We start from the raw sequence: 24888 nt of genomic DNA on the forward strand, positions 1-24888 counted from the left end.
AACAGGTATTCGAGTTGCCCAGGTCGGAGGGAGCAAGAGAGCCAAGTGAACAAGTGAGGAGGAGGGAAGGTCCATCCTAGGCCCATTCAATGGTCACACAGCGACCTGAGATACTTGAAAGAACATGAGGAGTTAAAGGGTTGAGGGAGCCAGAGAAGCTGGAGCAGCACAAGCTAATAAAAGGGACACAGGGACCCAAAGAAACCCAGAAAACTAGAAGTAGAAAATTATGAGAGGGACCCTAGCAAACTGATATATTGGGTCAGGGGAACCCAGATAAGCCACATGGTCAAAATAAGCAGAGCAAAGGGAAGATGTCACTGGAGCACAAGAGCACCCTGAAGTTGACCGAAGTGTGGAGAGATCGACCAAGTTGCTAGAAGGGGATCAAGGAAATATCCCTCCACGTAAAGAAGATGGGAAACTTTGTTTTTTGCTTTTTCCAGGCACTTAACACTATTTTGAACTTTGGAAATCTTTGAAGAACTTTTGATAGACTGACAAGAACAATTCTTTTTACAGGAACGTTTGTTCTCTAATAATATTAAGAAGTTCTATTTTGTCTTCTATATTTGAATGTTTGGGTCGAAGGAGTCAAATTAGATGGTATCAAAGGAGTCTTCGAAGAGACTGATGACGTCTTCGACAAAGGTGTCGAAAACGTTTTTGTCTTCGATGTCGAAGCCGTCAGTGCCGATGGCGTTGACTAAGTCGTCGAGGGCTTCAACAACTTATGTTTTTAGTCAGTGTCGGGGAAACACTCAATTCTCGATGCATCTTCGATGATTTGATGTCGACTCGAGACTTTCGAGGTTCTACTTTACTACTGGATTTTTCCACAGTAGTTCCTGACTTCCCTGTGTTGTCCAATGGAGCGACCGGGGTCTGGCTCTTTTGAGGCTTCTTTGAGGGGGTTGAGGCAGCATTCTCAAAGACCATCATCATCTTCCTTCTAAATTCATCCCATTTTCTTGGGGAATCCGACTTATTTGGGCATCGGACCAATTTGGTAGGCATATCAGAGGAAGTGGACGGAGATCTATGTCTCCTCTTAACCTTTTTTGAAGAGGAAGATGAAGAGCGTCTCGATCTACTGCGTGATCGAGACCTCTTGGAATGTTTACGGCGATCCGATTCTTTCGAATCGCTCGATTTCGTATGTTTTTTTGACGAGGCCTTCGAGGGGGCCCTGGAAGCTTCCCGCCCCACCGCCAGTTTACCTTTCCTCTCACGAAGGGCATCCTCCGTCATCGACTTACAAGAGCCACAGTCGCCGGTTCGATGGTCTGAACCTAGGCACCAAAGACAAACGCAGTGAGGATCTGTAATCGACATCTTCGATCCGCAACCGATACATTTTTTTAACCCCGTTTTAGGAGTAGAAGGGGTGGAAGAAGACGACATTTTCTGAAGAAACTTTCGAAGCATGCCATTCTCGAGAGCGAAGCAATCGGAAAAACAGAACTGAAGCCAACGGGCGCGGCACAAGCTATTTATACTGATGGTGACGTCGACATGGTACGGAGCCCGTCGAGGGACATTGACGCCACGACCTTGTGCACCGCACCCTCTGCCGAGAAAAACAAATTCTGAAGCAGCGAAGCTGGCGAGATACGAATATCATAAAATGAGGAATATGTGGGGGGACACAATCCATTTGAAATATTGGTATGGATAACTGACCCAGATTATAGCGGTGACATAGAAGTTCTAATGCAAAATAATGGTAAAAAGCATGCCAAGTAAAGGCTGAGGAAAGAATAGCAGAAGGCATTCTGGAATGTGCTCTGATCCCAAAGCTTAAAGAAATTACAAATTCTGGGACAACAGGAAGAGGAACTCAAGGGTTTGGGGAAGCAGATCAGACACAAAAATCTCCCCCGACTATAGATAAAGAGTATGAAATGATCCCTGACTTAGCTTTCGCTCCGTATAATGGCCCTTTACTATCAGAGGCCTTTAAACAAACCACCAACGAAACAGAAGACAGAGGAAAAGGTGGCCTATTTTTTTCAGCAAAATGAGTTATTGTATCAGTGCGATGTGCATCCATTTGGTAATCCACGAACGCAGATAGTAGTACCAAAAAGTCATGAAGATATTGTAATGGAGATGGATCTTGATCTTCTGACCGGGGGACATTTAAGGATCCACAAAACCCAAGCACAAATTGTCAATAGGTATTATGGGCCCAGTATCTACGCTGAAATTAAAAAGTTTATAAAAACCTGTGAACTTTTGTCAAAAGACCCGCATAAAAATACCTCCTCCTGCCCACTTACAGCCTTTAGCTATTATTGACGTTCCTTTCGCATGAATCGAAATGGATATAGTTGGACCTTTGAAAACCTCAAAATAACGTAATACAACTATTCTGGCGATCCTAGACTATGATACCAAATATCCTGAAGCGTTCTCTAAGAAATATTACATCTCAACAAATCTTAAAGCTTTTATTACTGTTTTTTTCTCTAACAGGTTTCCCAAGAGATTCTAACTGACCAAGGTTCCACTATTATGAGTAAACTTATGCCTAAAGTAAAAGACATCAAGAAACAGAAAAGATATGTCCAGAGCAAAATATGTTTAGAAAAAATGTATCCAAATTTATTAAAGGTGATACAAAAATTGAAAACTAGTGAATAAATCACTCAAAATTATTATACACTGATCATTTTAACATAACAGAACAGCAGCAACAATATGCCGAAAATCGGCTAAAACTTCATCACTCATACTCAACATACATAGTACATACATACACACACAACTCATCATACCGTGGCATACATCCAAAGTACTAAAAACACAGAAAACATGCTAAGAACCAATGGGGAAGAGGAATTCATAACTAGTCCCCATAATAACACTCATTATTGCGGTGTTTACAAACAATAGAAATAATTCACAAACAATCTATTGTCAGGGTGGATAGGAAGAACAAATGCAAAGATCACATCCCTGTAGAATTTTTCTCTCGACCGGTTTCGACGTGTAGTGGTGGTTAACTGAACGTCTTCCTCAGGAGGTGGGTGTTACCATTCTGATGAAAACCTAGCTGCTGCAAAAATCTATGCAGTGTAGTGTGGCCAGTCACGCGAGACAATTCAGGACTAAAACATAACCTGGAGGGCGCCCCATGCAGTTTAAGATGATCCAGCGCTGCATGTATTTGAAAAGTGAAGAGGCAGCGCAACTTAGCCTGAGCCTTCAACGCCGTCTGTAAATGACTGCAAAACGGTTGCTGTATAATGGAATTGTCCAGCAACGAGGGAGAACAGATGGTAATCTCTTTGTTTAAAACTAGTTGTAAATTCGAAACGCTACGCATGCGTGTAGGGACCTGCAAGGAGTGGCTGGCTGTGAGCGCATGCGTAGCGTTTACAATTTACAACTAGTTTTAAACAAAGAGATTACCATCTGTTCTCCCTCGTTGCTGGACAATTCCATTATACAGCAACCGTTTTGCAGTCATTTACAGACGGCGTTGAAGGCTCAGGCTAAGTTGCGCTGCCTCTTCACTTTTCAAATACATGCAGCGCTGGATCATCTTAAACTGCATGGGGCGCCCTCCAGGTTATGTTTTAGTCCTGAATTGTCTCGCGTGACTGGCCACACTACACTGCATAGATTTTTGCAGCAGCTAGGTTTTCATCAGAATGGTAACACCCACCTCCTGAGGAAGACGTTCAGTTAACCACCACTACACGTCGAAACCGGTCGAGAGAAAAATTCTACAGGGATGTGATCTTTGCATTTGTTCTTCCTATCCACCCTGACAATAGATTGTTTGTGAATTATTTCTATTGTTTGTAAACACCGCAATAATGAGTGTTATTATGGGGACTAGTTATGAATTCCTCTTCCCCATTGGTTCTTAGCATGTTTTCTGTGTTTTTAGTACTTTGGATGTATGCCACGGTATGATGAGTTGTGTGTGTATGTATGTACTATGTATGTTGAGTATGAGTGATGAAGTTTTAGCCGATTTTCGGCATATTGTTGCTGCTGTTCTGTTATGTTAAAATGATCAGTGTATAATAATTTTGAGTGATTTATTCACTAGTTTTCAATTTTTGTATCACCTTTAATAAATTTGGATACATTTTTTCTAAACATATTTTGCTCTGGACATATCTTTTCTGTTTCTTGATGTTATTATAATACTCTGGTCCAGAGGCTAGAGTTACCCTGCTCCTTTCAGTGTTTGCATTAAAGTAAAAGACATTCTTCAGATTAAAACGCTCACAACCTCAATTTATCATCCCCAGACAGATGGATTAGTTGAAAGATTCAGCCATACTCTAAAACATATTCTGAAAAAGTTGGTCGAAGTAGATGGGAGAAACCTGGATGTTATGATACCTTGGGCCTTGTTTGCCATCCGGAAAATTTCAGTCATCTACTGGAGTTTCCCCCTTTGAGTTGTTGTATAGAAGGGAACCCTGAGACATACTAGATACGTTAAGAGACCTGGAAAGAGAGGGAAAGAGACACCTTTCCTTTATCCCAAACTGCTCAAAAATTGAAAGAACAGATGGCAGCCAGCAGTAAGGAAAACAGTTCACTTAAATATGGTAAAAGCACAGGAACAATAATAGGAATGATATGATCAGAAAGGAGTGATGAGATCTTCCTTCATCAGACAATAAGATGTTGTCCCGGTAGCATGGATCTTAGGACCTTACATATATAAAATCTCAAAACATGAAAGGAAAATCAAAATACATCTATATCATATCAATCTTCCCAAAGAATGGAAATAACCTATATGTAAAGCTACTTCCATCATGCTCAGTAGCTTATCATCAGAAGAAAATCAGGACAATCAGTTAATATCCTGAGTTACCTAAAAATCAAAAACAAGATTTATTGGATTTACCCACACAATTTCCTGATGTGTTTAGACCAGAACCAGGAAGAGTAAAAGGAGTATACCATTATATACAAACTCCTCCCGGACAGGTTATACATCAAAAACGTTATAGAATTCCAGAATGTAGAAAACAAACCATTCAAGAAGAAGTAGAAGCTATGTTAAAGACTGATGTAATTGAACCCTCACAAAGTCCATGGTCCTTCCCGATTGTCTTAGTGGTGTAAGGAACTCATGGTGGCAACAGTAAAGACAGACACACAAGTGATCACAGTTCAAGGGTGTTTATTAAACTGTATATGCGGGTTAGAAAAGCACCTAATCTAAACCTAAATCTAAAATGGGAGCAAGCTGTGACCATTAAATAATAATAAGACAGTCCTAGTGGCGTCTTGTCAAATAAAAGGGCCTATACTAAAAACAAACTATTGCCAATCCATACAACTAAATACAAAAAGAGTGTGGGATAGGATTCACAAAAAAGAAAGAAGTGTTCACACATGATAAGTCAGGATGTGGTAGCCGGGGGTCTCCCTTCCCCACGTTTTCAGCACGGGACAAGGCGGGACTTCTGAGCACAGCACACGCTCAAGCATCCCCAGCACGAGGCAACAGTTCTCCTTCTGGGCTATCAGGGCCTTCGGTGGTGAAGTCTCTTTTCTACAAAAAGTCTCTTGCCTCCGAGGACCTGATGTGTTCCCCAACAATAAACAAATGTTCCATCCTGCTTGTACTTTGGTGATGTCTTTTCACCCTGGGATCCCGCTCTTCCGGGCGTAGACCCCCCCTTGAACTTTTGCCTCCCTTAATCTGGTTCACTACGGCTTTTCCCGGTGGGTAATGGCTTTTTACCCCTGGATCCTGCTCTTCCAGGCTCAGACCCTTGTTGAACGTTTGCTTCCCTCCGTCGGGTTCACTATGGCTTTCCTCAAATCAACTTCACTTCGAGCATTTACAAATCTTAATGTCTAATTAAACAGTTCACTGTGTACATCCCTCTGTAGGGTTCACCTTTCTCAACACACTGTTCATTGGGACTTTAGGCTTCGCCCCTTTCCATCGGCATCCCTCCATTGGGTTCACTCTTGCCAACTTTTGCCAATCACCCAGTTCCTTCTACTTTTCTTATAATGCGGGATTCACTTACCTTAGCTTTAAAGTCATCTGCTGGTCAAAGACTTTCGACTGTACATAAGATTTTGCTAGACCCTTGTATGACCACTTTGACCACTTTCTCACGCCTTTCCCAAGGTCTTCTGGTAACAGTAGTTTCAACAAAAGGGTAATCACCCTGAGCTTCTCGAGTGAGCACCCACGTAGTGCCAGATCCCTCTGTAGCTGGTTTTCTCCGCTCGTATTAACAATTCTTTGTATTTTCCTCAATTAGCAGGTTTGCCACTTTTGTTCAACACAGTCCGGTTTCTTATCGGCTCTCCCCACGACTCACCAGCTGTGATGAACCGCTTGGCTTTTCTTGTTACTGGAATTAAGGACGGTACCACGGAAGCAGGCGTCCCTCTCTGGCTTGGTTATCAACAGAGGAGTGCCCTGTTTACCGTTGACATCTGCAGCAACACACGCTGGCTGCTGTTCACGGTCTTACGATTCCTTCCACAGAGGTTTCACGGGTCCTGATCGGAAAGGCAAGGTCACTTCTCTCCTTTTCACCCTTTCGGTTCCCGTCGCCTTTATGCTCCTCTTGAACTGCTGTGCTTGGATAGCTCTCTCGTTGTGCGGTCTGCCTTGTTCTTATTGTGCTCTCGTGCTCCACCTTTTATCTCTGTGGGAAAAGGAAAGGGCTGTCAGGTGTGTGTGACTCTGGTCAATTGCCTGACTGTGCCTGACCCTTGGGATGAGACATGTCAGGTAAAATATTTTCATATTAGTCTGTTGTTTTTCACTGTATGGGAAAATGTTTGTGTTGGAAGAGTAGGGAGGTAGAGTTTCCAAGTATCCTACAGGGTCGGAAGGGGAAAAGGTGTTACATGGAATTATAGCCCTCGTACTAGGGGGGGTTGGGAAACTCAGAAGGGTGAGATTGGTAGGGTTTGGGAAACAAACGGGAATGACCAGATTATTATTGTGAAATGAACAGGGGGGATCTGGAAACGGTAGTGTTTTGTCAATGTTGATTGGGAATTCGGTAAATAATGACCAGAGGGACGTGGAAAAGAATGACCGTGAGTATTCGGGTAAGACACAGGAAAACAGGGAGTCTGGGAGAGATAGTTTCTGGGTATAACAGGGTTTGGGACCCTAGCGGATTTGTTACATACAGACGAGTGGTTGGATCTGGGCAACAAAGATTTAATGTGAGGAAGGGAGGCAGATGTAGTGCAACCGACAAAGGTTTTAGGCATCTTGTCCTCTCCTTCTTCCCCAGTATAATACTGCATCTCACCTGGGGCATTCCCCTGAGCATAACCCTGGGTTCCCCTACCCAGGCGATCCTCCCTCGTTCGTCTATCCCTAGGGTGGGGATCTGAGAGGACCAGTTCTTTCCTGGCCACCTGAATAAGGGATTCCAGGGGTCTGCTTGGGAGAATACCCTCAGGTTTCTCACAGTGGCCAAACCAGATAACTCTTGGAAGTTCTGCATAGGTGTTTTGAAAAATAAATTCACTATCTCAGTTTGATAGCTAACGAATGCCCAGAATCGACGATCTAATTGATAAACTAGGTGATGCCAACATCCTTTCTACTCTTGATCTCAAAAAAGGGTATTAGCAGGTACCTGTTAACCCAGCTGACACAGCCAAGGCTACATTTTCTACACCTTTCGGATTATTCCAGTTTAAAGTATTGCCTTTTGGCTTACATGGGAGACCTGCTACTTTTCAGAGGCTAATGGATCATACCTTAAGACCTTTATCATCCTTCTGTGGGGCCTAATATGATGACATCATTATATACAGCAAAACCTGGCCTGAACATATGTTCCATTTATACCATGTCACCAGAGCCTTGAGGAATGCAGGAATATCAGCAAACCCAAATAAATGTCACTTGGTTAGATCAGCAATTAAGTTTCTGGGTTTCTTTGTTGGGAATAGATTAGTACAACCCCTAACAAGATAAAGTGGATGCGGTTATGAGAACGTTCCCTGCAAAAGCAAAACGTTGCATGCTTTCTTGAGCCTTGTGGGCTACTCTCGAAGGTTTATTCCACATTTTCCTTCCATCTTATGACCGCTCACGGATAAACTTAAAAATATAGCCCCTCAAAGACTACAGTGGTTGCCCGAAGATCAAAAATCTTTGATAAACTAAAGCAGATATTATGTAGCGGACCTGTTTTGAAGGTTGCTGACTTTAATCAACCATTTATTTTGCAAACAGACGCTTCCCATATTGGTTTACTGTTATCTCAATTACATGATGGGATAGAACAACCAGCCCTTTATATAGTCAAAAACTATTTATTTGGAGAAGAACTATGCCACTCCAGAGTTAAACGCCCTTGCCATCAAATGGGCCATAAACCATTTAAAATACTATCGAAAGGGAAGAAAATTTAAGTTGGTCACTGATCATTCCCCATTGAAATGGTTAAGTTTGAGAAAAGACTCTAACACATTTATGTGCTGGTTTCTGGATTTGCAGCCCTATTGCTTTCTAGTGGAACATCGGAAAGATAAAGAACAAGGGAACGTTGATTTCCTTTCCTGATTTCCCTTAGAGGCTGCGAAAACCAGCGGCACAGGGGTACGGGTATGTGAAGAATCTGATGAGATTCTCTCCAGAAACCTGGTCTGGGTCCCTCCTTGTGTGGCCAGAAAAAGGCAGGTGCTTTTCTGATCTCAACCCTGGGGTGGTGTACTGCAGGAGGATCACACAGGGGCTCAGACCAGGAAGACTGGGAGGAACCCCTTTTTGACTTTCCCCATAATCCCTCCCTTTTGATGGCTTTTTGACAACTTAATGAAGTAGAAAAGTCTCACTTTAAGAAAGTGAACTACATGTCCCAGCATCCTGTAGGGACTGAGACGAAGAAGAGGACTGAAGAGGTGATTAGAAGTGGAGGACAGCCAAGTAGTCTTAACAGCCTTTGCCAGGGTCAAGCAATCAACTGTAATGACTTGCACCTGAAATCAGTTGCCCCACCTAAGCGGCATAAAATGCTGCAGCAGGAGGGGGAAGATAGATGGAGCTGGGGCTGGAACTGGAAGGCTAGCAGTAGTAGCAGAATAGGAAGAGCTTCAGTCTGGCAGTTCATGAGGAAGTGTGATCACTTAAGGGACGGCGGTACACGAGGAAAGCAGATTTCACCTGCAAGTTTGGAGAGTGTCCTCTGTTCAAAAACCCTGCCTTGCCGTGGCTGCACTGAGAGAGACGTGCTGAAGTTGAAGGTCTTCCCAGGTGTGCCTAGTGGCTGTGATTGCAGAGTCATAATCGTGCAACAACCCAAGGCTCATGTAAAGAAGAAAGCCCAGGGACAGAGGAGTGAAGGAGACCCCCCGTCGACAATGCCGGACCAGAGACACCCATGCTGCAGACAGATGTGGGGCAAGCGTGCCTAAAGTGATAGCAGAAGGAGAAAAAGTCTGGAAGTGAAAGAAGCCCGGAACCGCAGTGTTCCTGGAGCCGGTGAAACTGTTAACTGTTGTGAAGAGTCCTGCTGACAATGGAAATGTATCACGCGCACTTATAATACAAGTTGGAGTGCTCGTGTATAAGAAAAGCTTTTCCATTTCCCATTTATAAACTGTTTAACGTTACTGGAGTGGTAGCATGTCTCCAGTTAGGAAGGGGAACGCTTTCAAATCAGTCGGAAACCCTAAAGCTGACTTTCACAAATTGGTACAAGTCTTATTACATCAAAGAGAAGTTGCTTGTGAAGAACTGTAGTCCCCGACCAGAGTCAGAGCATAGCTCCATGTTAATAAGTGGGAATACAATTTCTTACGATTCTTTAAAGTTGAAGATCTTCACTAAAGAGCGGTCACGTGTACCTAAATCTTGTTTTCTTTTGAAGATTGAACCTTGCAACATCAAGAACAAATATTAATTGAATGTCAAAGTTATTGAACTGACGAGAAGAACAAGCATTACCCAGGTTAAGAGGTGAACCCTTTATATAGTGAAACCAGCCCTGTTAAAATCTATCCACCAGAATTCTAAGGCTGTTAAAGTTGTTAAAGGTCCAGTCTCCTCTGATACAAATGTGACAACGTTAGCCAAAGCTGAAGTGTGAAAATACAGCTTCAGGGTAGCTTCTGGACCCAGATAGGTGTGAATGAAGCTGGGAAAGGGAGCTGGTTGCCTGAAAGAAGATGAAGTCAACAATCTGTAATGCTGAGACTGTTGAAGCTGAGAGAAAAGCAGCATGGAATCAAAGGAAGATTATACTTGTGGCAGTAAGACAGACAGAAGAGGGAAAGAGGCTGCCCTTTTCTTATAGCATATGAAAGACAAGTTCCTTGCCTACCGGTTGAGGTTAAAGAGTCTTGTCTGTAAATTGCCTAATAATCATAAAGTACAAAGTTGAAGCAGAAATATCAGAACTGTGGTTGTATATAATACTGTCAGTGGATGTCACATTAAAGGTAGTTGAAGTAGTAGCATACTGTGGAGTCAAGGAGTCTGCTAAGGGTTGTTTTAAAGAGAAAAGCAACACCCTAAGAAGAAACATCCTGCCAATTATACCAAAGACACTGCAGAGGTCATAAATACTTGGAAGGTTGTGGAAGTAGTAGTTGTACATTTATTCTTTGAACTGTGACGAAACAATCTTGGGAAGAGAACATCCAGGATTACCATTGGTGATGTTTCCTTGGCTGGAATTGGAAGGGGAATTTTTCAACAGAATGCTGAAAAACTATTACCAGTGGAATTTTGTTTGGTGAACTTTTGTTTCATTTAGAACTTACAAGAACTGGCTCAAGACCTTACTTTTCCTTTTGAACATTTGGGGAAATTGACTCTGAACAATCCTGGGGTGAAGATCACACAATTATTTTGGTATTTGTTTATTAATGTTGTTTATGATTTACTTTGAATGCATTGATTGTCTAGTGTGGGCCAGTTATGGTTATGCTATGAGTGATCCCCTTAGTTCTTAGACTATGTAGGGAACTTCCTGATAGAGTAGGTTTAGCAAGGAGTCATTTGCACTTAAATGGTGCTCAATTAAAATGCTCGATTCTGAGAAAAACAAGCAGTTGTCCGCCTTGCATCACTGACCAATCACACCCCCATTGGATAATCACGCTCAAGAATCTGCCCTGTTCACCCTTATCTCCCCCAATTTTGTAAATACCAATCGCGTGTCCACAAATACCTCAACCACATTCCTTTCATGGTCTTTAGAGCAAGCAAAGAATTGGTGGGGGAACCATCGTAATCTAAGTCGGCATTAGTCCCTCTGCAAGAGATAGATGGATCTCCTGCAGAAGGGCTATATCCGCCCCCAGCTTGTGACTCTTACTTAAAATGCTCCTCTTCATGGGGGAACTTAGGCTTTAAATGTTTATTGATATGCATATAAGGTTCAGCATTTGTAAAGGGGGTGTAAAGAACCTGTGAACACGGCACCAAAAAATAAACCTAAATTAAAACATCCAAAAGAGATGTCTTTGGGCCCCTATTGGGGAACTCATTAGATAAATCTAATTGGGGTGTTCCAAGCCCAAAATGCCTATCTACCTAACTGCTCATTGATCCCCGTGGGAATCGAGGCGGGTGCTTACTTGCTGCTTCTTATAAATGCAACAAAACTGAACCAAACTAACCAGGCCTTATTAGAAATGAACCAACAGAACCCTCAAACTAGAGGGTTGGAACAAGATTTAGTTGCACAATATGAGACCGACATAATGTTAGGTAGGAGCCAGGGAATTGTTACTGCATTCTTGTCTGTCCATCGAGGGGGTCCTGAGTTTACAGCTTCTCTCTCATCAGGAAGTCTGACAAAACCCTCCTGATTGTGAGAGTGGCATATATGGATCGTCTGGCAGGTGGAGTACTTTCATGGGGATTCCTGCGTGTTTCTCGGGCTGCTGTGAGTTTACTAAATTGATGTTGAGATCCCTCATAGGTAAAGATGATCTTAAATGGGTGGCCCAACTGATTGGATATGTGCTTTTGCTGAAGGACATTAGTGGTTTCATCAGATGAAGTCGAAAGATGTTCACTGGAGCCAAGTCCTGAAAGAGACTGTACCTTAGTCTTAAGTAAAACTCTCAACAGGATTGAGGCAGGTGGTCCCTGTGCTTCTTAATGGTTCAGGCTACATACATTTCAACAGTGTTGAGCTTGCTAAATGGGATTTGTGCACTGCATCGTGTATTAAAAACAGAGGTTCGATGGAGTTTGGGAGCTGCGGCTTGGCACAGACAAACTCTCTCAATGTCTGGCTCAATCATAGAAGAAGCAGAAGGTTCTGTCAAGTATCCATACGGCTTAAGCAGCTTAAAGGTGCTCGCTTGCAGGGGGACAACTTTAAACAGTACAATAGGACTTGTGTTCTTGGGCTGCTTGACAAGCATGACTGTAACTGAAAGGTCATAAAATGGCCATGCACATGAAGTGTCTTGTATCTCGAAAATGAGTCAAAAGACATTTCAAAGAAGGGACTGAGGTAATCCCTCTGGACACACGTATATGGCGACTACTCAGGAGAATCATGCTAACCTGGCCTCTATTATGCACTTCCAACACAGTCAGATACATGCTTAGGCACCTCCTGGCAAACCATCTGCCCTCTGCGTTCGTGGGTGTGCTTGTCTTCAGTACGTGCAAGCTCCAAACTTCTTCCAGCGCTTATCCCTTTTGTTCCTCAGGAACTTTAGGGAATTGTCCCTCTCCCTCCTCTTGTCAGATTTCTTCACCCCTATGGAAGCAGACTTTGCACTGCCAACTGTTCCAACAAATAACCAATAGAATGGGGAATTCCCATTTCATTTGCAGGTAAATTCCAGCAGGGGATTCAGGGTTTCCCTTCTAAGATCCAATTCCTATAAAAGTTCCACCCTCTATGGCAGAAATTCCCATAGTTCATTACTCCCATTCTAGATGTTGTGGAGCAGTGCTGAACAGGTAGTGAGAAATTAAACACATGGAATGGATCGTTCCATGAGCCAGAGCTCTGATGCAGCGTTCACTCAGCCCATGTCCTGCCTCCCCAAGAAAAGGACATGCATGCATTGACTTTTCTTGCCCAGATTTCACACTACCTAAAAAGAGTCCAAGGGTTTGTTTCAAAGCCTTTCCCCTTCACATGCTGGTGAGGTGTGAAAATAATTTGAAGTCAGTTTGTATCAGTCACAAAGAGAAATTTGTTGTAATTGGCTATTTATAACACGTTTAATACCCAAGGGATCGAACCTGTGGTTCACTGCGTTGTCTTGCTTCCAAGGCGAGCACATTGCCTCTGAGCTATCCTCCTGAGACAAATGCAAACGTTGAGAATCAATGACTGTTAGACAAGTGCAGTGCTATCACTAGTTCCATTCACTCGTCATGGCAGAGTGTTGCTGTATCTTTAGCGTAACCTAGCATATAATTTGAAGGGGTGCGGCCAGGAGCAATGCAGTGAGCAGCAACCTCTCTGTGCTCCCGCATGATCCTGAACAGATTAGCCCTAGAACGGAAGCTAATTTCATCCTGCAGCCAGATTCCTTTGTCGGAACATCTCGAGGCATGCATTGATGGTGGCAGAGTGGAACGAGACTTTTGATTTACTGTTAAACACTCTGTACAGTCATCATCTGAAGAGGCAAGAGAAGTTGGGGAGGGTCAGCAAGTGCGGACGCAGGGATAGGCACTGAAGAACAAGTTACTTACCCATGGTAACGTTCTTTCGACTGGACGTTCCTCCCACGTATTCCTTATCTTTGATATTTCCAAAATCCAGCTTGCTGCTTGTGAATTATCTTTTCAGTAGAGGGTGCTGCGCGTCGATGACTGGCGGAGTGGATGTCGCTCGGAGGCTTCCGTCCTGACTTCATCCTTGGTATAAGTAGCTTGTGCAGCGCCCTTCGCTTGGTTCCGTTTCGAAGATTGAAGCATTGTCTTGAGTGGACGGTTACTAAACTTCAGAGAGTGCAGACTGTAACCACAAGGGAAGTTTTACTGCGGGGTAAAATAGGAGGGCGATAAGGAATACGTGGGAGGAACATCCAGTCGAAAGAACGTTACATGGGGTAAGTAACTTGTTCTTCGAATGGATTGTGTCCTCCCACGTATTCCTTATCTTTGGTCCACTCCAAAAGCAGTTATATTATTTGGAGGAGAGACGAGAGAGTAAAATTAAAATCATCAAGAATGCACTGAGTGCAGAATTGCCTTTCCAAAAACAGACTCTTGGGTAGTAGAGGAATCCAGACTGTATTATTTTGTAAAGGTGTGTGCAGAGGACCATGTGGCAGCTGCACAAATATCTTTTATGGGAACTCCCCTCTGCAAAGCAGCCAAAGTTGCGATACCCCTGGAAGAGTGAGCCCTTAAATGTTCTTCGGCATCCTTACCAACTAGTTTTGTAACATTCTGAAATTGTTAAAATAATCCATCTACAGATGGTTTGTTTAGTGATGGCTAGACGCAAATTATGACCTTTGTAGCTCACAAACAGCTGATCATTCTGTCTCAGTTTTGCTAATCTGGTAATGGAGAAGCTCAATGCATGCCTATGTTCGAGTCTATGAAGCCTTTCTTCCTCTTTCTCCGGGTGCGGTGGAGGATAAAAGCATGGTAAGGTTATTTTCTGAGTGATGTGAAATTCAGAAAACACCTTAGGGAGAAAGTTAGGCTTCGCTTTCAGTACCACTCCATCTTTATGAAAAACAGTATGAGGAGGCTTGCAGGATAAAGCCTGCAGCTCACTCACCCTTCGGGCAGATGTTATCGCCACTAAAAAAACTGTCTTCAATGTAAGGAGTCTTAACGGGCAAGAATGAAGAGGCTCAAAAGGAGTGCCCATTAGACAGTTTAAAACCAAATTGAGATCCCACAGTGGACCTGAAAAGGAGTTGGAGGATAAACATTAGTCCATCCTTTTAAGAATGGAATAACTAGAGGGATCTTAAAATAGGAGACTTCCTCAGCCGTATGCTTGAAGATGGAAAGTGCTGCTAGATACCCTTTGATCGTACCAATCTGGAGCTCCAGATTTGCCAAGTGCAACAGAAAAGATAACACCGTTGGTGTATTACATGGAAAGGGTTAACATTCTTATCCCTACAAGAGCTGCAACATTTATTCTAATGGCAGCGTTATAAGATTTATTTGCTGGCCTTCTGGCCGAAAGCAAAACCTCCATTATGTCATCCGGGAGGTCCCAATCTTTCTGAGCCTCTCAGAAACCATGCGTGAAGGCTGCAAGTCCTGATATCCGGATGGAGAACCCGACACTCCTCTCGCGAGAGAAGATCCTCTCTTTGTGGAAAACGAATTGGAGGGCAGGAAGTGGAAATTCACAGTCCACCACTTCCTGTTGATATTGGTCGCGAACAGATCCACTTGAGGGGTTCCCCAAAGGGTGAAGATATCTTGAAGGACTTCCTGAGCTAGTTCCCACTCATGGGAGACTGTGCTCTGCCTGCTCAGAGCGCCCGCTGTTGTATTCTTCTCTCCAGCTAGGTGAACTGCTGATAGAGATTCCTTCTTGTATTGCACAGAACCAGAGCTGCATTGCCTCTCTGCAGTGGTAGTGAAGCTACACCTCTTCTCTTGTTGAGGCAGCACGTGGCCACTGTGTTGTCTGTCATTATCAGGACATTATTTCCCCATACAGTGGGCAGAAAGGCCTTCAGCGCTAGTCTGATTGCCCTCAGCTCTAAAAGGTTGATATATAGTTTGGACTCCGATGGAGACGAATGACCGCTGATGGTTAAATCGTTGGTATGGGCTCCCCCCCATGAGTGAGCTGTCAGTCACTACTGTTATCTCATGCCATGGTTGCCAAAACGGTTCTCCTTTCAAGATGTTCTCCTGACAGACCCGCCACTGAAGGTAAAGCAGCCCCTGCTGTTGTGGTCTTAGTACCTCTAACCCGTCCACCCCGGGGGAATCGTCTTTGGCCTCTTTGAGCTGGCTGTCCTCTGCCTTTTCCGAATGCAGAATAATAGCGAAAGGACCTACCCCTCCAGGGTGCGGCATGTGGGGCGGTTTGGAATTTGCCGTATTGCAGCTCCAAGGAATTTGGCCGCTGTCTTGGAAGTTTGCAGCTGCTCTAAACTTTCATCAGCTTTGTTCCCAAATAGATGTGTGCCATCAAAGGGCATGTTGAGAAGTCTGGATTGAACTTCTGGGGCAAATCCTGACTTCCGCAACCACGCAAATCTGTGGATTACCATACTAGCATCCATGGCTCTGCTGATGCTGTCAACAGAGTTGAGACTAGTCTGGAGGGATTCGCTCGTAGCGTCCTTTCATCCTTGATAATGTTCAAGAAACCATCTTGTTCTTCCCCTTCGGGGATGTGGTCAGTCGCCATTGAAATACAGTCCCAAAGGAGGTGGGTAAACCTTGCCAGCGCGCATGTAGCATTAGCAGATTTTAACGCCATACTACCAGCCGAGAAAACCTTCTTGCCCATGGCGTCATATTTTTTGGCATTCCTATCTTGTGGGATTGTAGGATAGGCCTTTTTTTTGCCAGAAGCAGTAGTAGCCTGAACGATGAGGCTTTCAGGTGTTGGATGCTTCGACAGGTATAGAGGGTCAGAGGCTGACGCTCTGTATTTGGCTGTTAGCCTTTTATTCACCGCCCGGATAACCTCCCAGTTAGAAGTTACCCTCTTTTGAAGAGCCTTATGAAAAGGGACAATAGAGTCTTCCAGTGGTCCCTTATCTGGAATGTCCGTCAAATCATACCTTTCTCTCTACTCGAGGGATTATCTCACTCTCGAGGAGTTTCCACGGCCGAGGTCGAGGACTCATGGCTTCTGTGCTTCCCAGAAGTTTTGTCTGGGGTATCGCCTCTAGGTGCTTCCGAGTGCTTCCAGTGGGGCAAGGCTGCGTTCTCGAAGACCTTTAACATACTCAATCTGAATTCCTCCCGTTGAGCCGGCGTACTATGTTTCGTGGGACAGACAACCGTTTCGGGTGAACTAGAAGAAGTGGCGGGCGATCTATGGTGCCTCATTTTACCATACCTCGAAGACGAGGAATGGTGCGATCCACTTCGTGAACAGGAACGGGAGTGTTATGGTTTTTTATGACGGGGAGACAAAGGCCTCGACTCGTCAGATGACTTGCGTTTAAACGGGGTAACAGATTTTTGAGCTCTACCTCTCTTCAACTTTCCTCTGCGCTCCCTCAAGGCCTTGGCCGTCATCGACATACATTCATCACACTCCGAAAATGGATGCTCTGCCCCTAGACACCAGAGGTAGAACCTGTGCGGGTCCGTCATGGACATTTTAGCCCCGCAGTCACAGTGTTTTTTAAAACCGGAGCGGGGAGTAGATGGAGCAGATGAAGAAGCCATCTCATTGGAACTCGAAGGTATTCTCACAGGAAAACTCAAAGAAATTCGAAGATTCACACAGAACCAAGCGTTACGTTACCAAAGCTGTGAAGCGCGGAAAAAACAGAACTGAGTAACGGGCGCTGCGCAAGCTTCTTATACCAAGGATGACGTCAACGTCAGGACGAAAGCCTCCGAGCGACATCGACTCGAGCAGTCATCGACAAACAGCGCCCTCTACTGAAAAAAAATATTCCAAAGCAGCAATCTGGATATTGGAAATATCAAAGATAAGGAATACGTGGGAGGACACAATCCATTCAAATAACAAGTTATTTACCCCTGGTAAAGTTCTTTCGACTCTATGTTCCTCCCACGTATTCGCCATCTTTGATATTCGATATCCAACTTCAGCAGCTTCGGAAAAAAAATTTTTGGCAGAGGGCGCTGTGCGTCGATGCAGTCGATGTCCCTCGAGGCCCTCTGTCTCGAGGATGATATCATCAAAGGTATATATAGCACATGCAGCGCCTGTTGGCTTCAGTTCTGTTTTTTCTTACAGTAGAAACTACCCTCATAACCACGGGTTTGACCGTACTAAACTTTGAAGGAGCGAAATTGTAATAGCATGGGAAATTCTACTGTGGGGTAGACTGGGAGGGCGATGAGGAATACGTGGGAGGAACATCCAATTGAAAGAACGTTACCAGGGGTAAGTAACTTGTTCTTTGAATGGATTGTGTCCTCCCACGTATTCCTCATCTTTGATAGACTCCCAAAGCAGTGTTTGATTTGGTGGAGGGAGTAAGAATTTAGTTTTCAATGGTTTTCATGAACCGGATGGAGGACAGTTTTTCCAAAGCTTCCATCCTGACCGAGGGAAGACTCAAGGCAGTAATGCTTTGTGAACGTGTGAATAGTAGACCACGTAGCTGCCTCACAAATATTTTTGATCAGTACACCCCTTTGCAGAGCTGTAGAGGTAGCCATGCCCCTGGTGGAATGGGCCCTTAATCGTTCCGGAGGATTCCTGCCCGCTAGTCTGTAGCATTCTGAAATTGCCAGAATGATCCTCCTGGATAAGGTCTGTTTTGTCACAGCCTGACCCACTTTGTGACCTGTACAGCCTATAAAAAGATGATAGTCAATACAAAGTTTGGATAGCCTAGATATGTAAAAGCTCAGAGCTCTGCGTTGATCCAATCTATGTAATCTCTCCTACTGGTTGCCAGGATGTGGACAGAAGGAGGACAGAATGTGGGCAATACAATGTTATGCCCTACATGAAAATCAGAAATGGCTTTGGGTAAAAATGAAGGCTTAACCCTCAGAACAACACTATCCTTGTGGAAGATAGTAAAGGGTGGCTTGGATGAAAGTGCCTTCAATTCACTCACTCTACGGGCTGAGGTTAATGCTGCCAATAGAATGGTTTTTTAAATGTTAACAACCTTCATAGACATGAATGTAAAAGTTAAAAGGGTACACACATTAGAAATGTTAGTACCAAACTGGAAAGGAGATGAAGGGGGGGGGGGCACATTGGTGAGTCCCTTTAGAAATGGTGTCACCAGTGGGACTTTGAAATATGATCATTCTTCTGGCGAGTGCTTAAAGATGGATAGCGCCACCAAACAGCCCTTAATAGCTCCAACCTGGAGCCCCAGATTGGCTAAGCATAGTAGAAAAGATAACACTTCTGGTGTTTTGCATAGAAAAGGGTCTACATTCTTGTCTTTGCACCAGCTACATAATTTGTTCCAACGGCAACGGTACAAGACCAAAAACAAAATCTCCATTATGTCATCCGGGTGGTCCCAATCCTTGTATCTCAGCCTTTCAGAAAGCATGCGTGAAGGCTGAGTGTCTTGACCTCTGGATGGAGAACCCGACCCTCCTCTCGCGAGAGAAGGTCCTCTCTTAGCGGAAGACGTATTGGAGGGCAGATGGTCATGTCCAGAAGGTCCGGGTACCACATCCCCCTGGCCCAATCCGAGGCAATTGGGATCATGGATTTCCCAAACTTTCTCAATCTCCGGATCACGTGAGGAATGACGGGGACTGGAGGAAACGCATACAGGAATGGAAACTCCAAGTCCACTACAAATGCGTCCCCTAGAGCTCCTCTTCGAGGAATTTTTCTGGAGCAGTACAGTTCGCACTTCCAGTTGACACTGGTTGCAAACAGATCAACTTGAGAGGTTCCCCAAAGTGTGAAGATCTCTTGAAGGACTTCCTGAGCTAGTTCCCACTCGACTGTGCGCTCTGCCTGCTCAGAGCATCCGCCACTGTGTTCGCCTCTCCGGCTAGGAGAACTGCTGTTAGAGAGATTCCTTCTTGAATTGCCCAATACCAGAGCTGCATTGCCTCTCTGCACAGTGGTAGTGACCCTGCACCTCCTCTCTTGTTCAGCTACATCGCCACTGTGTTGTCCGTCATTATCAGGACATTGCATTCTTTCCCCATACAGAGGGCAGAAAATCCTTCAGCGCAAGTCTGATTGCCCTCAGCTCCAAAAGATTGATATGTAGATTGGACTTCGATGGAGACCAACGACCGCTGATTGTCAGATCGTTGGTGTGGGCTCCCCACCCCGTGAGTGAGGCGTCCGTCACTGCTGTTATCTCCGGCCATGGTTGCCAAAAAGGTTCTCCCTTCAGAGTGTTGTCCTCGCAGGCCCACCACAGGAGATCCTGTGCGACCCTGCTTGGAACCTGGAGTAGGTCTGACATGTTTCCTGAGAACTTGGACCTTTGTGTCCTGAGGGCCCACTGAAGGGATCTCATTCTCAGGCAAGCCTTTGGCACCAGAAAAATGCACGATGCCATGAGGCCGAGCAACCGCAAATAAATCAAAGGCCGGGAGATGCTGGGCACTTTGAAATTTGGAGACCATCTGTAGAATGTCTTGAGCCCTGACCTCGGGTGGCAAGCTCTTTCCCAAGAATGTATCCAGTAGCTTTTGAAAAGGTGTCATATGGGACTTCTTGTAACTGAGGGAGAAGCTCAGTCTGTGAAGAGAGTGGCAGGTGGCGTTGAGATGATCCAGAACTTGTTCAGTTGAACGCGCTGTGATCAGCCAATCTTCCAGGTAGGGGTAGACGTGAATCACCCCTCTCCTGAGACTCGCTGCCACCACCGCCTTTAGCTTGGGGAAAACTCTTGGGCAGCGGTTAGCCTGATGGCAGAACTCGAAACTGATCATGAGAACCGCCAACCGTGAACCTTAGGTATTTTCTGTGCTTGAGATAGATTGGCACATGAAAATAAGCATCTTGAAGGTCCAATGACACCATCCAATCCTGGAGTTGGAAGGCCTGAAGGATCTGAGAAAGTGTGACCATCTTGAACTTGTCCTTCCTGAGGAACTTGTTCAAGTATCTCAAGTCCAAGATGGGACTCAGTCCTCCGTCATTCTTGAGTATTAGGAAATATGGAGAGTACCATGCCTTGTTCCTCTCCGCTACAGGCACCCGTTCCATAGCGCCTTTCTCTAGCAGGGTCAACATTTCCTGCACAAAGGGCGGATCTGGAACCCTCAAAGAGTGACTCCCCGGTGGATGTTTGTGAGGACTCTGAATGGAAGGAAGGCAGTAACCATGGGCTATGGTTTCAAATGCCCAAGCATCCAAAGTAATGTCTCGCCATTCTTTCAGATGCTGAGACATTCTGCCTCCCACTGGTGTTTTGTGACTCAAGACCTCAGAGAGGTTTTGAGGCGGCTGATGCAGTGGCTGTTGGTAAGGATGTCCCTGCTTGATCGTGCTTTGCACCTCTCCCTCGTCCACCACAAGGGAATCTTCTTTGGCCTCTTTGACCAGCCATTCCTCTCGCTTTTCCAACTGAGGAGTAATAGCGCAACAATCTACCCCTCCAAGGCTGTCCACTGGGGTGAAAATGCTGAGGCTGCCTAATAGTGGAACCTAAGGATTTGTCTGCAGCCTTTGAGGTCTGCTGCTTCTCAAGGCTTTCATCAGCCTTGTTGCCAAAAAGGTGAGACCCGTCAAAAGGCATGTTGAGAAGTCTGGATTGCACATCCGGAGCAAATCTCAACTTCCTCAACCACGCAAATCAGCATATTACGGTGCTTGGTGCCATGGCTCTGCTGATGCTGTCAACTGAATCCAGACCCAATTGAAGAGACTCACACATGGCTTCCTTGCCGTTTCTAACAATAGCCAAGAACCCGTCCCTTTCCTCCCCCTCGGGAATGTGCTCTGCCGCCATGGAAATACAGTCCCATAGAGTAAATGAGAAGAGTGAATGAGAATTTTGCAAGGGCACATGGGGAGTTGGCTGATTTGAGAGCCATGATCCCTGCAGAAAATACTTTTCTTGCCCATCCATCTACTCTCTTATCAAACCTATCTGGAGGGATAGTTGGATAAGCTGCCTGATTGGAAGTTGCAGTAGCTGCTTGTTCCACTAGACTCTCTGGAGTGGGGTGTTTTGATAGGTAGTCGGGGTCACTACTAGAAGGGCAGTATTTTTTGGTCAGGTTTTTGTTTACTGCTGGATTAGTCTCTGGCGTCTCCCAATGGATCCCATTTGGTAAAATAGGATCCATTTGCAGACCCTTATCAAGGATGTCCGTCAGATCATCAGGATCAAATGGGAGGGTAGGCCTACTCCACCCCACATAGTCTACAACTTTTGACATTAGCTGTCTAAATGAAGCATCTGCGTGCTCACTAGCTTCAGGTCTACCAAAATCCAGCTCTGGTGTGGTGTCTACCCCACTGGCCGTTTGTAAATTATTATAAAGATCTTTCAACCTCAACTCTTCTGAAATAAAGCTTTGTAGCACATTTGGTGTACCAAATTGAAAACCAAAAGGCGCATCGTTGTCTGAAGGCTTATTTTCCTCATAAATTGAGGTGAGAGATTTTAAATAATCTTTCCTTGGCAAAGGAATATAGGTCTTGTCTGGGATAGGCATTGAAAGCTTAATAAATTGTGAAATCGATGTTTGAGGAGTTGTCAAAATGTTTTTCGGCTTTGAGGGCACCAATGGTTTAGAAGGTGCAGTTGGCGTCAACGACGCGCCCTTGGATGGCGTCAAGGGCGCAGCAAGTTTTGATGGCGCGGCTGATGTCGAGGGTGCAGCTAGTGTCGATGGTGCGGCTTGCGTCGGTGGCGCAGTTGGCATAGATGGTGCCGCCGTTGTCGAGGGTGCAGCTTGAGTCGACGACCTCAACTTATGCTTGGACTTACAGCTAGAAGGATCCTTCGATGACTTGTCACTGCATCGAGGCCTCGATGGCTATCGATGAGGATCTGTCCTTCGTCCCGGCTCCAATGCTCACAGGATTTGGCTAGAGCGCTTTCCTTAGCGGCTTCTTTGGAAGGCGCGGTAAGAACATGGCTTGCCCAAGGTTTTTGTTTTTAAATATTTTTAGCATTGATCTAAATGCTTCCCATTCGGCAGATGTGGAGCTTTTCATGGGACAAGATACCCTCTCAGGAAAGGTGTCTGACGCCTAAGTCGAAGAAGGCGACCTGTGGTGGCGCTTTTTCGATTTCCTCGACAACAATGAGGATTGGTGGGAGCCACTCCTTGACCTTGATCTTTTAACTTTTTTCCCTCGAGGAGAGTCACCTCTCGGCTCGTCAGATGAAGGTTTCTTCAATGGGGTTAGTCGATGGGTTTTTTGGGGGTTTTTACCTACCGCCAATTTCCTCTTTTGCTCCTTCAGGGCCTTTCCGTTTGTTGACTGGCACTTGGAGCAGGCTGAGGTCTTATGCTCCACCCCCGAGACACAACAGGCAAACTCAGTGTGGGTCGGTTAACGACATCTTAGAATCACAAGCTCGACACTTCTTGAACCCGGTCTTCAGGGTAGTAGGTGTCGAGGAAGAACATATATTTTATCACGAAGAACAAAGGAAGCGCGCCGTACTTTGTTGAAGCCATACCTTAAGCAGAAAAACTGAACGGAAGCCAACGGGCACTGCATGTGCTATATATACCCTCAATGACATCATCCTCGAGACAGAGGCCCTCTAGGGACATTAATTCGACTGCATTGACGCACAGCGCCCTCTGCCAACAAATCATTTTCCGAAGCAGCTGAAGCTAAATATTGCAAATCAGAGATGAGGAATACGTGGGAGGACATAATCCACTCGAAAGGTTGTTTTGCAGCGCACTGCCTGATACTAACATCACCTAGCTAAGTGAAGCGAGCGGAGGAAACTGTTCTGCTGCGAGGGTCAGTTTATCTGCCCCCAAAGCAGTTTGCGGCCAAGCAGGGAAAGACGCACTACACTCGTCGTTGATGGCTGGAATCTCAGGCTCTTGTGCACCAAGGACTGTGAATAGTATTTACAAATGATGGACAGGCAAGGCAAAGCTAAGCTGACTGTCATGGAGGCCTTTGCCTGGAAAGAGGGAGAGGGTACTGTCCCTCCATGCCCGGCACCAGAAAGCGGGTCCGCCTCAATGTCCATGGGGCAATATGGAGCGGCGTTACCAGCGACACTCAAACACAAAATTGATGCAGTGATAGTAGATGTCTGCTTTCTCAGACAAGAAGTGTGTTTGCTAGCGGATCGGTTGGGCACGACGGAGGCGCAGGTGCAAGTGAATAGTGGCAATATCACCAGGCATCAATTGGAAATAACTGCATTGACTGAGACGGTGCGATCAATGCAATGTCGGGCTGAGGATGCAGAAGGCGGAGCGTGGAGGAATAACATACGGATCCTTGGATTGCCCTAATACGTTGAGAATGTGTTACTTCAAGAGGTAGGCCCAGGCACGCTGATGCAGGGCATCACATTGGAGTGAGCCCACAGACCTCTAGCTAAAAGACCCCTGCCTGGTCTTTTAGACCGCTAATTCCGAGGATCCTGAATTACAAAGACAGAGAGCAAATATTGGCTTTCTCCAGGCAAGGGGGTACCATCAAGCACAAGTTAACAATATACACTGACTACACAAAGCTGGTACAGAGGCAGAGAGCAGCATTTGGCCCTATCAAGGTGCAGCTGCACCGAGTCGACCTGAGTTATATGCTAATTTATACAGCCAGGCTCAAAGTGCTGTACAATGCCAGATCACACTTCATCAAGGACACTACGGCTGCTGGCTCCTTTATGGACTCGATAGGGATTGTGCAGTAACTGATTAGAAGGCATAATGAACCCTGGTGGATGCATTGGTTCTGTGAGAGTGTTTCCTGCAGAGGCAGGCGCTTAGGGCACTCAAGTTTCTTAATTAGCAGAATTTGAGGGAGCGTCAGAGGACAGCGCATCACCCATTTTTGTTTTCTCTTTTTCTTTTCCATGTTTTCCTTTTGGGTGCCGCTGCGGACTGCTGCATTGGCTGCAGTTACGTTGCTATAGGTGTTGAACTTTTGAATGCCAGTTTCAAGACATTCCGCTGCTGCATGCTACCTGGGAGGAGTGGTGGGTGGGCGTGGTAGGCAGATGGGCCTGAATATGGTGTATGCTCTTGGGCTAGTTTTACACTGGTTGAAAGTGTGTGTGTTGCCCTTCGGGCTGTTTCTCTCCCTCTCCCCTTCTGTTGTTGTGTTGTTTTTCTGGTTTGTTTTTCTGGTTCTGCTTGTCGTGTGGTCTGAACCCTCAAGTTGATTGGAACAC

At 45.2% G+C, this 24888-nt stretch overlaps 1 protein-coding gene and 2 long non-coding RNA genes across 11 annotated transcripts in view; 2 read left to right on the forward strand and 1 right to left on the reverse strand.

The window, feature by feature from the left end:
* The window catches only part of MCF2L2 (MCF.2 cell line derived transforming sequence-like 2), a 3251461-nt gene that overhangs the window by 2423543 nt on the left and 803030 nt on the right, over positions 1-24888 (forward strand). The gene's annotated exons all lie outside the window — the stretch shown is intronic.
* On the reverse strand, positions 2582-3344 carry LOC138493250 (uncharacterized). Its single transcript, XR_011276328.1, has 2 exons — positions 3126-3344; positions 2582-3043 (listed from the first exon to the last, which is right to left on the reverse strand). It is a non-coding gene; the product is annotated as an uncharacterized lncRNA (long non-coding RNA).
* Positions 3394-4120, forward strand: LOC138493251 (uncharacterized). Its single transcript, XR_011276329.1, has 2 exons — positions 3394-3576; positions 3659-4120. It is a non-coding gene; the product is annotated as an uncharacterized lncRNA (long non-coding RNA).

This window comes from Ambystoma mexicanum, chromosome 10 (assembly GCF_040938575.1).
Source record: "Ambystoma mexicanum isolate Mex_15411 chromosome 10, UKY_AmexF1_1, whole genome shotgun sequence".
NCBI classification, from domain to species: Eukaryota; Metazoa; Chordata; class Amphibia; order Caudata; family Ambystomatidae; genus Ambystoma; species Ambystoma mexicanum.